Source organism: Protopterus annectens, chromosome 15.part0, assembly GCF_019279795.1.
Source record: "Protopterus annectens isolate FY-2018-M chromosome 15.part0, PAN1.0, whole genome shotgun sequence".
NCBI classification, from domain to species: domain Eukaryota; kingdom Metazoa; phylum Chordata; order Ceratodontiformes; family Protopteridae; genus Protopterus; species Protopterus annectens.
The window spans coordinates 3156993-3171668 of record NC_056749.1 but is presented as its reverse complement, the minus strand read 5'-3'; positions in this window follow the sequence as shown (position 1 = coordinate 3171668).

Sequence of the window (14676 nt, the reverse complement as noted above, 5' to 3'; positions counted from 1 at the left end):
TCTATCCCACATATAGGGGAGTTGTTGGGACATAGATCTATCCCCACAATATTTATGTGATTTTCTGTCCTATGGCCTTCCTTATTCCTCTATCAAGATTAATTTATTAGCCATTTCATGTCAAAATGTTCTTGAAAGGGGTTTTGCATAGGAGACTTCCTAGAAAACTTGTGGCCCCTCCTTGGGGCCTTACTTTATTGTTAGAGAAGTTAACACCACTTGCTCCATTTGCACCTACTAATTTGGCTGACTCGAGGTTCTTAATGTGAAAAGCAGTTTTGCTGATTTCTGTGACCTCTTGAAGAAGGATATCTGAGTTGCAAGCTCTTATGGTGAGTCAGTCCTGTCTCATTTTCCAAATGGACAGAATTTCTTTGACAACTAATCCTTCTTTTATGCCAAAAGTAGTATCTACGAGTTTACCTTAAGCCAAATAATCCACATCCCTGTCTTCTTTCCTGAACGTAAAAATGAGGGAGAAAGGATACTTCTTACAGTGGATGTCCACAGACAATTCAGGTACTGTCTTGACAGAACTAAATCCTTCAGACCTTTGGATCAATTGTTCATTTCTTGTGAAATTAAGAAGGTGTGTCAGAACAGACTATTTCTAAATGGTTGTCTAAGGTAACCTTTTGTTATACTCACTGTGACATATCTGTTCCAGTTAGGGTCAAGGCCCACCCTACCAGTGTCTTGGCTTCATCTGTGACTTTTTGGAAAGGGTTGGATTATAGAAGTGTTCTAGAAGCTGCTGCTTGGTCCTCTATCCATACAGTAGAGAGCAGATTATCCAAACGTCGATTATCCAAAATGTCAGTTACCCAAACCAGCCTTCTAGAGGTTTTGGATAGGAAACGTCTGAATATATAAACATTGTACATATTCGCTTTAGCTTGTTTTTTGAGCTTATAGCCAACTTGTGTGTCAAAAATATTCTTTATTGTCCCCTGGAATCACTGAATGGTTGTAAAGTGTATTCCTACATGCAGAAAAAAAGTTTTTATGCGGTTCAGTTATATGTCTGAGTATGCAAACAGTTTGATTATCCAAACTACTCTAGACCCCAATTAGTTTGGATAATCAACTTTCTACTGTACTTTTTTCAAAGCACATAAGTTTGATTCCTTCTTTGGTACTAGCAAAGTTTAATCTAAACCTATTCTCCAGGGGCTCCTGGACCTTTCACCTTCCACCTCCCAAATATAGTTGGCTATGGTAACCTACCCATATAGCTAAGGCCACTGCAGCAGTGATCAAAGTGAACAACATAGTACAGTTGTGCAAGGCAAACTTACTATAATAGTAGAGGTGTGAATGATCACTGTTGCAGTAACTGCTTATGCCAAGGAGTCGACATATTTTTTGGGGGTTCACTTTTAAATACCGAAATCTCGACTTTTAAAATTACAATCCCAAAACACAGAGATTTTTGTATCTTGACATTTAAAAGCGTGGAAAAAAAAAGACAGACAGCTACAGTAAAGTGTTTTGCAGGGGAGGCAAGCCCCCCTGCACCCCCCACACTTCCCTACTTAAGTATACCAACTCCGAGATTGCACTGCAGGGGAGGCAAGCCCCCCTGCACCCCATACACCCACCCTACTTAAATATACCAACTCTGAGATTGCGCTACAGTGAAGAGAACGGTAACTGCAACAGGAGAATTACCGTTTTCTTCACTGTAGTGCAATCTCTGAGTTGATATAAAACTTTGTTTTAGTTCAATTGTGTTTGTTTTTTTTTGCCACTTTTAAATGTCGGGATACCGAAATCTTGGTGTTTTATTTTATTTTATTTTATTAATATTAATTTCACTCTGTATAATTGGGTATTCTTGTAAGAGCTTTAGAGTAGCTGGCTTGGGAGTGTCTGGCAGTGTAAACCACACAGGATGGATCAGGCCAGATGGTGCAGTTAGAGAAAGAAGTTGGCTTTGGTTTTTGGAGGAGAAAAAAGGAAGCACACAAGAGAAATAGGTTCCTAATTTTAAAACTCGAGATTTCGGTATTTCGGGATTTAAAAGTGGACCCATTTTTATTCCTGGCATTGTCCTTTCAGGGATCAGCCTCCCTTTCTCTGCTGGCAAGAATGCTCTGAAGGGCTTCGCACTGAAACTAGTCTTTTAGTCAGCTCAGCTCGAGCTGCTGGAGAGTTTGGGTGCATGGAAGCGGGCCGGTTCTTGTATCCTTGGCAGGATATAACTTGTATATACAACTGTACTTTGTTATGCTTCTCCTTCGCCTTTGGAATAAAGTCCTCATGTAGATAAAACAGTGTGATAAACCATATTCGCTTCTCCTTCACCTCGAGTAAAATCCTCATGTAGCTAAAACAGTGTGATAAACCATATTCGCCTCTCCTTCACCTCCGGAATAAAGTCCACATGTAGATTGTAAAATTTCACAGTACTTTTAAAAATGAAGACAGATATGTTTCTTTCTCTCCTTCAGTGGTTTTTATTAACTAACAGTACACACGTGCGGGAGCCTCATGGAAAGCACCAGGGAGACTCCCAGAGGAAAGGAATAAACAAGCTTATATACTGGTGATATTTCTGATAGTACAAAAATATAAAACTGAACCAATTAGATCATTACACAGGGCAAAGGTTTACCCGTAAACATAAGACAATTCACATCATCATATTTCAAGGCAGAAGAGAGAATCTGATATGCTTCCATAAAGGGCATATTTCCTGCTTTCAGGCAGACTCTTGTTTGTTCAGTATTTTTCTGTTATTCACAGTTCAGAGTTCACAGTACTCAGTACATCTCAGTTTATACAAACTGTCACATACTCAATTCCCTTGAACCATGCTTTGGCTGTTCATATTCTACAAGATAAACCATATTCCTTCAAATTGCAAGGTGGAAGGTTTGCATAATGGTTACGTTGTTTAACTTACAGACACAAGGTGCAGGGTTTCATTCTCATATGGGGTAATTGGCTAGGCTTAAAATGGCCCACAAGGGCAGTTAGCCTAGCATTAATCTATGAACCTAAATGAAACCTGGACGGGTATTAATAAATTCACCCCAGCCTTGACTGTCCTAGCTATACTTGATAGGAAAGGTACAATCTAGGGCAGAAACTGACAAGCCATAATGTTCGCAAGACTCTTGGGTAATGAACTTCCTATAAAACCATACAGAATTTATAATAAATGCTTATTAAAATTGTAAAATAGAGACTGTAGATATTTTACAGTACAAAATAATTGTAGTATGACTGATACCCAGGGTGGCATTTGAGTCAGTAGTATGACTGATACCCAGGGTGGCATTTGAGTCAGTAGGATGAAACGTGCATTTCCTCCAAATCTTTGAAATAAAGTGTTTGGTAGTATGTCTTCATAGAATTTTTTTTAATTTATTAATCCTTGTTAGGATTGGTTAGCAACTATTTTTAACCAAGTTGCTGCCTAGTGTCCAATTTTGACTTTGGCTTAATTTGTCAAACGTTTCTCTTGTGTGCTTCCTTTTTTCTCCTCCAACAGGGCCAACTTGATGGCTTCTCTACCTGCACACAACTGGCCCATCCATTCTGTGGTGGTGGGAGCTGGGAATGCTAAGAGAGGGCCCTACAGCCCATTCATTCCTATCCCAGATGCCCAGTCATATAATCTGTTTTACCGCAAGAATTGATGGTAGGGGGCAGGCCAGCCTGCTGGCCCTGTGCAGTAGCCTACTTATCCCTATCCTCCGGCTGAACACCCACTTCCTTGAAGTGGCTCATACAAGTTCTGCTATGCACTTCCCTCCAAGGGGAAGCATGTTCTTCATGCTAAATTCTCCTTGACTTATTGTACACATTCTAGAAGCCAAGGCAGGGCTACCTCACTGTTTCCAAGATGGGGTTAGCAGGTGATGTTTGCTCACATCCATCCTCGGTAACCAGGTCCTACAGGTACTGGAGCTGCTATTCGAAACTAATCGGGGCTTTATCATTCTGCACCACAGAGCTGGCTTCTTTTCCATACTTCTTGATAATATCAAAAATATTTTCTCCTTATGATTCAGATTCTACTAAATGTGTAGCCTATTGCTGGTACTGGGAACATAGGTAAGGATGTCAGCAAGTGCCTTTAACTGAGGGAGTAGTAATTTGCTAGAATGAACAGTCTGCAGAAATGTCTTAAACAGCAAATTGATTTAAGGCATAAATGCAATTAAATGGAGTGAGGGGCATTTTTCTCAGAAAGGGCTTGGGAAAAGGTGTACAAATTCCTCTGTTGATTGGTGGGTAGTGCATAAGATGGACTTGGATATTTAGATACAAAGAAAGTGAGGCAATACTGAGGAATGTATGTAGGACCTGTGTGAGTGAAAGTTAGTACTAGGTTTCACCCTTGTATGTATTTATTTCCTGTAGATATAAGTGGTATTAAGTCGAAATAAAAGTAGTATTAAGTCAATAACTTGTGTACCACTGTATGCACTGGTAAAATAAGGCCCTGTATAGCAATTACATTTGGCAATGAAGAACACATTACTGTAAAAAAGGGCAAGGCTTCTAGATCATCATCATTTTGAGGAAGGGTGGCTCATAGGTTAATGTTATGGGGAGTTGTCAGAAATGGTGGTGATCATAGATCATTGCTGTGGGAATGTATAAGACAGCAGTTGTTTTATGGTTGTGTTATGGAGAGGTGGTATATATAGGTTCATAGATCTCTGCTATGTGAGAGGAGGTGATATACGTTTCATGGTTAAGGAAGAATTGAGAGATGGTATCGGGCACCACTATTATGGGGAGGTGACAGATATAGCAAATGGGTTATATACAGGTCATTGTTATGGAGAGCTAACGTACATACGTTCAAAAATCTCTGCTGTGAGATGAAGTCTTATAGCGTCATAGGTAGTTACTAGGTTTGCAGTCCAGTGGACCATTGAGTAGTGTGTCCAAATTCCCAGTTTTCCCTCAAGCACTGCCTGGTTAAGTGACTTGCTGAAGAGGTCACACAACAGGCAACTGAAGCCTGAGGGAATCCAACCCTGCACTACAGAAACTATAGCACATAGTCTTAATATGTTTGTGAAATACCAGGGTATATACATGTACATGTCACGGTTAAGCAAGAAGGGAGATATGCTTGACAGAGCTATTATGGGGAGGCAGTAGGCACTGTAGTGAGCTCATAGAGCTGCTTTATAGGGAGTGGGTAGAGATGCTGGGCTTGGAAGTCAGTGTTATGGTGGGACAAACATGATGGTGAGTTTGTATGTTGTATTATGAGAAGGTGTCAGACATGGCATGGGCTTGTAGGTCAGTGTTATGGAGAAAATGGCAGACATAATAGGCTTATTGGTCAGCATTAAGTGGAGGAGGTGGACAAGGTAATGAGTTTTCAGGTCATTTTTACAGGGAGGTAAATATAGTGGTGTATGTATAGGTCAATTTATGGGGAGGTGGCAAATGTATTGGGCTTGTAGGTCATGGTTAGAGGGGAGGTGGCACACGTGGAGGTAGGTTCATAGGGGAATGTCATTGGCAGGTGACACGTGGAGGTAGGCTCAGAGGGGAATGTCATTGGCAGGTGGCAGATATAGCAGACTTGTAGATCAATACTGTGAAGAAGTGGCAGGCAGGGAGTTGAGATCATAAGCTGTTATACGGGAGGTGGCAGGCATGTTGATGGGGGTCATAGGTCATTTTTGTGTGGAACATGGGAGGGTCAATGCATTGGGATGGTGGTCATTACTGGGGAGAGGTGGTAGACATGGTGTGCTCATGGGTAAATGTTATGGGGGTGGTGTCTGTGACAATGTGAGGTATTGCCAGGTATGCCAGGAGAAGTAGGGCAGTGGATATGTAACATAAGCCAGCCCAGCTAGCTGGAATTTTGTAAAGAATTGTATGTCATTTGTATATCAAACTGATTTGTGCAGATACTTGTGTTATGTACCAACAGTGTGTCCTGCTAGACAGCAAAATAAATATACATGTATAATTGTAACTTTTAGATGTATATATTTTAACAGAGGACATTGGAAGATAAGAGGTTAATCTCAAACTTTAAAAATAGAAATTAAATTACTGGGCCTAGGCCATAAAGATGCTATCCCACAGTTTTGAATGAAGCCAGAGAGACAGTAACTGTAAGAAGCATGGTTTATTAGCTCTTGTAGGAAGAGTGGAAGTGTTTTATGGTTTTATGATTTCTAGGAGCTGCAGCAAATCTTTGCAATGCTCTGTGTGTGTATTATTGACACATGGGTGCTAAATCCGGGCAGTTTATAGCAATGGAGGGTCGCATGGGAACCAGAGGTCAAATGACCAGATGTACGTGATGTCATTCTGCAATCCATCACTAAAATAATGCTTAATACTAGTTGAGACTGAAGTCTCAGTGCACTGTGGTTTGGAAACCTGATGTAGAAGGATCACTCACCTACTTCCTTTTGCCTTGCGCTAGTAAGTGACTAGGGAATAGTAACTCTTTAGATCAGTCACGAAAATATAGTGAGATTAGTTAAGTATTGTTTTTCTGCATCTGTGTAAACTTGTCCACCTATGTTATTTTTAATAATTCATGTGGTTGAAACTGTGGCGTTTATTATAAATAGATATTTAGTATTTTCATTTTCTTATATTGTTTGTTATTAAATATATTTGAAATTTTTATTTTGGCTGGCCCTTTGGAGAATATTCTAACCTTTGAGAGTACTCGTATCTGTTTGGTGACTCTGTGGCCACTCCTGAAAGCCTTACTGCATTGGTCAGACTACCATATTTTATTAATATTAATTTCACTCTGTATAATTGGGTATTCTTGTAAGAGCTTTAGAGTAGCTGGCTTGGGAGTGTCTGGTAGCAGTAACTACCTTATAGTCTGGGCAGAAGGGGGCATAGCTAGTAAACCTATGCCAGCCTTTCCCAGGTGTGTGTGTGTGTGTGTGTGTGTGTGTGTGTGTGTGTGTGTGTGTGTGTGTGTGTGTGTGTGTGTGTGTGTGTGCGCGCAAATCAAATCTCAGTGTGTGTGTGTCACCTGCTTGGGACCACAAAGCACTGGTTTCACAGCGAGGGTGCTGGAGGACTTGGCTTGGACACCCAGCTGAGGAAACAGCTGCACCAGTGGGGAGCCTTACTGGGGACCTGGGGGAGAGATAGAGAGAGAAACCCAGACCCCGGATCGAATGTGCTCCCTGTGTGCTCTTAAGGGAAATTGTACTTGATTCAGAAAGTTGCATCTGGAAATACTGAGTCTATCCATTTGTATTCCAAGTGAATGTCCCTCTTCAGTACCAGTGGTAAGGATTTAGGCTCCTTGATTACTGGCCCAGAATGGAGACTTCAGAGTGGCAAATATGCTAGCAGACTTGTGTCTCAGTGCTGGTAGGAGGTGTAAGATGTGTCGGAGGGGTTGTGGATCAGTGCTATGGAGAAGTGTCATGTATGATAATGTGTTCTTAGGTAAGTGTTTCAAGGAGATGGCAGCTGTGGTGGTCTCATAGGTCAGTGTTGTGTGCCATGCCAGGCACAAACACAATGGTGGACTTATAGGTCAGTGTTACAGAGAGATGGAAGGTGTGAGCTCCTAGGTCAGTGCTGTGAGGAAGTGGCAGGCACAGTGGTGTTATCAAAGATGGCAATATGGTGGGTTCATAGGTCAGTGTTATGGGGAGGTGGCAGACACAGTGGTGAGCTCATAGGCTAGTGTTATGGGAAGGTGGCAGACACAGTGATGGGCGCGTAGGTCATTATGGGGAGATGATGCTGTGGTGGGCTCCTAGATCATTGTAAAGTGGTGGTAGCAGACACAGTGGTGGATTCCTAGGTCATTGTTATTTAGGAGGTGGAAAATGTAGTGGGCTCCCAGGTCAGCACTATTGGGAGGTGGCAGACAAAGTGGTGAGCTCATTGGTCAGTGTTATGGGGAGCTAGGAGATATGTTGAGCTCAGATCAGTGTTATGGGAAAGTGGCAAACATGATGGTGGGCGCTAGGTTAGTATTATGGGCAGTGGAAATATGACAGTGGGTTCTTAAGTCAGTGTTACAAGACAGATGATAAATATTGTGATGCATTCATAAGTCATTTTTATAGAGAATGGCAGACATAGCATCATAGATGAATGGTATGGAGAAGGTGTAGATATAGTAGTAGTTGTAATTCAGTGCAGACAGGTAGATGAGTTCAAAAAGTTAATGTTATAGGGAACTGATGGGGTCATACATCAGTGTTGTGGAGAGTGTGCCAGACTAGGGTATTGTAAGCCATTATGAAGGAGTAGCAAACTCACTGATAGGATGTTGGCTGGTGTTATGGGGGGATGGCAGATGTGGTGGTGGCCCTTTAGGTGTGTGCCATGGGGAGGTGAAAGACATAATGTGAGATTCTTAGGTCTGTGTTGGTAGCAGACTTGATGGGTGGGTTCTTAGGTCAGTGTGTCATGAGGAGGTGGTAGAAGTGGTGGTTTCTTAGGTCGGCATGTTATGAGGAGGTGGCAGGCATGGTTTCATAGATCAGACTTGTGAGGAGGAGGCAGATGTGGTGGTTTCTTAGGTCAGTGTGTTATGAGGAGGTGGCAGATGTGTTGGTTTCTTGGGTCAGTGTGTTAGGAGGTAGCAGACATGATTTCTTAGGTCAGACTTGTGAGGAGGTGGCAGACGTGGTTTCTTGGGTCAGACTTGTGAGGAGGTGAAAGATGTGGTTTCTTGGATCAGACTTGTGTTGAGGTAGCAGATGTGGTGGTTTCTTAGATCAGACTTGTGAGGTGGTGGCAGACATGGTTTCTTAGGTCAGTGTGTTATGAGGGGGTGGTAGATGTGGTGGCTTCTTAGGTCAGTGTGTTATGAGGAAGTGGAAGACGTAGTGGTTTCTCAGGTGAGACTTGTAGTTTCTTAGATCAGACTTAGGAGGTGGCAGACATGGTGGTTTCTTAGGTCAGTGTGTTAGGAGGAGTTGGCAGACATGGTGGTTTCTTAGGTTCGACTTGTGAGGAGGTGGCAGACATGGTTTCTTGGGTCAGTGTGTTAGGTGGCAGACGTGGTTTCATGGGTCAGTGTGTTATGAGGAGCTGGCAGACATGGTAGTTTCTTAGGTCAGTGTGTTAGGAGGTGGCAGACGTGGTTTCTTAGGTCATTGTGTTATGAGGAGGTGGCCGATGTGGTTTCATATGTCAGTGTTTTATGAGGAGGTGGCAGACGTGGTTTCTTGGGTCAGTGTGTGGTTCAGTGTGCTTTGAGGAGGTGGCAAACGTGGTGGTTTCGTGGGTCAGTGTGTTAGGGGGAGGTGGCAGACACAGTGGTTTCTTAGGCCAGGCTTGTGAGGAGGTGGCAGACTTTGGGATGGGGCAGATTACAGTGATTTGGGTTACAGGTCAGTGTTTTGGGAAGGTGGCATCAATTAATTATCTTTTGAGGCTGTCTGGTAAAAGAGGACATACTTCTGCAGTACCAGAGTGTTGTTCTTTTTCCTGAGGTGATGAATCAACTGTGATAATTAGGCCCTTTATACTGAGCACAGCATTAGTACAGCTTACATCATCATGTCATTAATACTGATATCATCGGCAGTCTGTCTGTATAGAACATGGTGTGGATTACAGGTCACGTCTGTAGTCCATTTGTACAGCACATGGCATTGATTGTATGTCAAATCTTTGGCTACTGTCTGAATGTCAGTGGCTATGAAGGACAGGTATATAGTTAATGCAAAACTTGGTATGTTGTTTTAGGGAAAACCACATTTGATCTGACGGGTAACCAAGTTTGGAAGTAATAAGATGGAGCTGGGTGTGTAGGATTATTCTAGTTCAGTTAACTATTGACGAATTAGGAGGACATTGTACATGTAACCTATGGTGATACTCCACACTGGTAGGACCTGGAATTCCTGAGGTTGGGAGATCCTGTATGGATGGTTAAATGGAGGCTGTGTGCCCCCCTGTCATGTGATTGCAGCAGAGCTCTGTAGCACTTTGTGTGCAGTGGCTGGTGTGGGACACTACCTTCTGATAATGGTATGGTGGGCACTGTACTGGCATGAAAAGGCATAGGAAGCTGATGGGCAGCACTTTACAGAAACTTTATATAATTGGACAGCATCGTGTTAAGTATAAAGAAATGAACTGTGCATATTTTATCCAGAAACTTTATATAATTGGACAGCATCGTGTTAAGTATAAAGAAATGAACTGTGCATATTTTATCCAGAAACTTTATATAATTGGACAGCATCGTGTAAAGTATAAAGAAATGAACTGTGCATATTTTATCAACTAATAAACTTAGAAACAATGTTGTTCACTATAAAATATTTCCATTTTGTCTCTCAACCTTTGAAGGTATTGTAACTATTCATATTTTTGCTGAAACAAAACTAAATTCCACATTTGGGTAAGGTGGTTACTGGACTGCCAAAGTATCTGTGAACTCTTGCCAGGGTGTTTTCTTGGTATCTTAGATTAACATTCACTCCCAGCTCCACAGATGTATACCAGGATTTCTAAAACCATCAGTACCAATTTTTCTTTTTATGTGTGTTTGAGTTATTGCAAACATTCTGTTTGTGGAACAGGCTAGCTTAGAATCATTGTGTTCACTGGTTACTGATTAGCACATTGCTAAACAAATGCGTAAACTTCTACTTTCACTGTTTTACTTCCTGTTATAAAACACAAGTTCAAAGTAAGCTTTGTTTAAAGTTTAGTAGAGTCTGGAGGCATTCAGTCGTTACTTGTAGGTAGTATTTCCTAGTGGAAAGTTGATGCAAAATTTCAGATTTCTAGCCTGTCTGAAGATTGAATGTGGCTTTTATAAACTTTCCTAACTGCCCAAAGAAACTATAGTTTAAAAGTGAAACGTGGAGTCTTTATCATTAAGATGAACGGTGGTGTGTAGTAGTAGTAGTAGTGTGCGTGTGTGTGTGCGTGATTAGATGGCTCTTCTTAAACAGGTTAAATACTCACTGATGATACTGTTAAAGAATTTGAGTCTGTTGAAACCTAGATTAGCCCTGCTGTTTCCTGAAGCTGATGAGTGTGCTGAGCTGTTAATTGTGCAGGCAGGTGCTGTTTGGCTTGTGTATTAAATCCTTTCAACCATCTGGGGAGTCGGATGCTTCTTCAAAGATATGGCCCTGTCCCAGGTGACATTTTTGTTGTATTTAATATACTGTAGAGTTCTGACTGAAGGTTTTCTGCGTACCTAACTTTTGTTAACATGTAAGAAATTGTAGTGTTTTGCCCTTGCATTTAAACAGTGGACGTTTCTTTGCCAGACCACAGCACCTCTGCCTTCCCACGTCTGCAGTGTTTTTGTTTGAACTTTGCCCTCTGCAGTTGTGGCAGTTGTAGCCACTGCCTGTAATCTAGATGCCCTGACCTGTGTAAGTGAAGACATCATCTGTCTCATTTTGTTGTCGTTATTTCTCATACAGCTCCTTCTTTTGCTGCCAGCCCTGTGAAGTACAAATGAGTCTGCAGTGCCTACATATCACAGCACCTGTTTACATCCCAGTGATGCTGTTACTTTTTAACTCTAACATTATAAGTGTTTTTTTTTCTAGTATTCATTGGATCATTTTGACAATATCTTATTAGTATAAATGATGAACTTTCTAATTCTCATCCAGGAGTAAATCCTTCCCACCAAACCTTTCATAACTGTTCCACATGTTTTTAAAACTAATTTTTATTTAATCCCATTGTGAAAAGACAGGTGAGGGATCAGAAATGCAACTGAAACATGAGACAAATTAGGAGCCATGTAAAATGTTACCATTTCATGGCTAAACAATGTTCAGGTCTCACATACTACATCAGTAGTAAATCTGGCACATATTTTTTAGCAAATTAGCCATACCACAGCATTTCTCATTCTGTCACTGAATCGCTAACATTAATTCTGACATTGTCAGTATAGTTACTGAGCGTCACCCTTAGCAGGTTTGTACATTCTACACCTGAATCTGTGCTGGTTTCCATCATGAAATTGCTGTGTAGCATTAATTATGCAGTGTAAAGGCATAGTTATGGCCAGTTACTGCCAATTTTGCTTGACCAGTGATCAGCATACCCCAGAAAAATGACACATTTGTAATTCCATCTTGATGAAAAAGATTTGAGTTATCTTCTCAAATATTGCAGAAAGATATTTCTACTTTTGTTCAGAATAAGAACAGTTAAGGGCAGTCAGTTCTCCCCTCAACACTGTTGATAGCAGAGCACTTCCTTCCATCGTTGCTCGGACTTTACTAAGATATTGTGAAAGTGTACGTACGTCTGTGAAAAGCTAGGTGCAGTGTCCTTCCTGCAGAGGCTTGGAAAGAAACTGAGGAAGTGGATACTGCTTGTGTTGTCAACATGAGTTAAAGGATCTTTGGGGACTTCTAAGATGGCTGCAGAATCAACAGGTTGATTAGAGATATCCTAGTTTTAAATTGGAAACTTTGCAAAAATTCCAGCAAGACCTGTCAGTTTGAGTATCGTCAGTTATTGTGAAGAAAATGAACAAGAGCTAAAGCGTCAAGGAGAAGACGTTATTAAAAAAATGCTAAGCGCTTTCATCTCCAACACACGGTGAGTGTGTCCGAGATGGAAGAGCTTATTTTGTTAATTGTCTTCTCCTTGACCCTTTGGTTCTTGTCCGTTTTCTTCGCAGTTTGTTTTTTATCTGAGTTTGGCTATAGTCAAGTTACTGGTTAGTGACTACACTGCCTGAAGGTCAGCAAAGAAAAAACTGGTATTAACTAACTAGAAAGGGAGAAGAAAAAAATCTGCTGAGAAAGAACCTTGCAGCTGTTCAGCAAAAATCAGTCCAGATGTCTTTGGTACAGGAGATAGCTTCTAGTAATTTAGAGGACAAAAATGAATTAAGTGCATTCAGAGGTAGCACTGGATCAGTGTAGAAAAGCAAATGACAAGAGGCTGGAAATAATAGAAGAAGCACTAAGTAGTTATTCATGGGGAACTGTTAAAATGACAGAAATAAGAGGATGAACTGAAGCAGTGGTCTCCAATTGGGGAACTGATAAAATGACAGAAATCAGAGGATGAACTGAAGCAGTGGTCTCCAATTGGGGAACTGATAAAATTACAGAAATCAGAGGATGAACTGAATCAGTGGTCTCCAATTGGGGAACTGATAAAATGACAGAAATCAGAGGATGAACTGAAGCAGTGGTCTCCAATTGGGGAACTGATAAAATTACAGAAATCGGAGGATGAACTGAAGCAGTGGTCTCCAATTGGGGAACTGATAAAATTACAGAAATCAGAGGATGAACTGAAGCAGTGGTCTCCAATTGGGGAACTGATAAAATTACAGAAATCGGAGGATGAACTGAAGCAGTGGTCTCCAATATTTTTGCACCAAGGACCAGTATCAATGTAAGACAATTTTCCATGGACCAGCCATCTCGCAGTGCGCATAATAAAGTAGATATTCATTTATTTATTTGACATTTGTTTAACGAGGGGGCCAGACCCGGGGAGAAAAGCTCCAAAGTACAATAAAAAGACAGTTGGCAATAATTACCAAAAAAGAAAAGTGTACATTCTGCTCAACAGCATAACACTGCTCTACTATAGTTGAGAGGTAAGAAAACCTAATGGCATCCTTACTGATTTTATGTTTATAAGAGCAATATTTAAAATCTGTCCCTATTATTTGGCTCTGTCAAGCATACCTCGCAACTGTACAGATTTTCACAGAATGTCCAGATTTTTGCTTTTTTGGTCTTTTTCTCATAAAATTGTTTTCTGGCTAATCACTGGCAGATCATTGAGGCTGAAGTCAGAAAATAATGACAGACAGTTGAGTTTCATACTTCATACCTTTCAGAAAATTAATGCTAATGCAAAACCTGTATTTCTGTCAACTTTCAAAGTTTCTCACTTGTAAAACTAGTAAAGAAACACAAATATTGACTGTAACACTGTTAAAGGTAGAAGTCCTTTGTGCCAACACACAAAGTTAATTTATTACAATAGGTAAAATAACCAGTAATATAAAAAACCCCAATAATATGCAGTCCACGTACTGTCCGTAGTGAAATATTATCTTGGAATTACTCACAGGCAAAATGAGGTTCAAGTAAAATTGTAAATGAAAAGCCAGACCTGGGTTCCAGTTAGAAAAATGGTAAAAGTAAGTCCGTTTGATCGTATGTGCACTTCAGTGAGTTCCTGTTCAGGATGGCCGGCCCTGGTAGCGGTGTCGGTGCTAGTCCAATGCTGTCTCTATTTTAGGCCTTTGTCCCCCCATTATTTTGGGCTTTTTCCAGATTTTTTTTTGATCTACGTAAGAGGCTGGGAGGTATTCATACCTCTCAACTGTACAGATTTTCGCAGAATGTCCAGATTTTTACCTCTGAGTTTTGTTCTGATTCTCATAACCTTTGTGATTTTCTGGCGAATCACTGGAATGATTTGAGGACTGAAGTCATTAAGTAATGATAGACATTTGTATTTCAGACCTCATATCCTTCAGAAAAATGCATAAGACAAATCCTGTTCTATGGTTATAAGACCAATATTTAAAATCTGTCCCTATTTGTCCCCCCCCATCCTATTAGGCTTTGTCCAGATTTTTTTGCACTACTAAGAGGTTGAGAGGTGTGTGTGTGTGTCTGTGTGACGGGGGGGGGTGAGTGAAGAATGATTGCTGGAGGCAGCAGCAATAAGGTTTGTGTACCTTTCGTCCATACCACATACACACATATACCA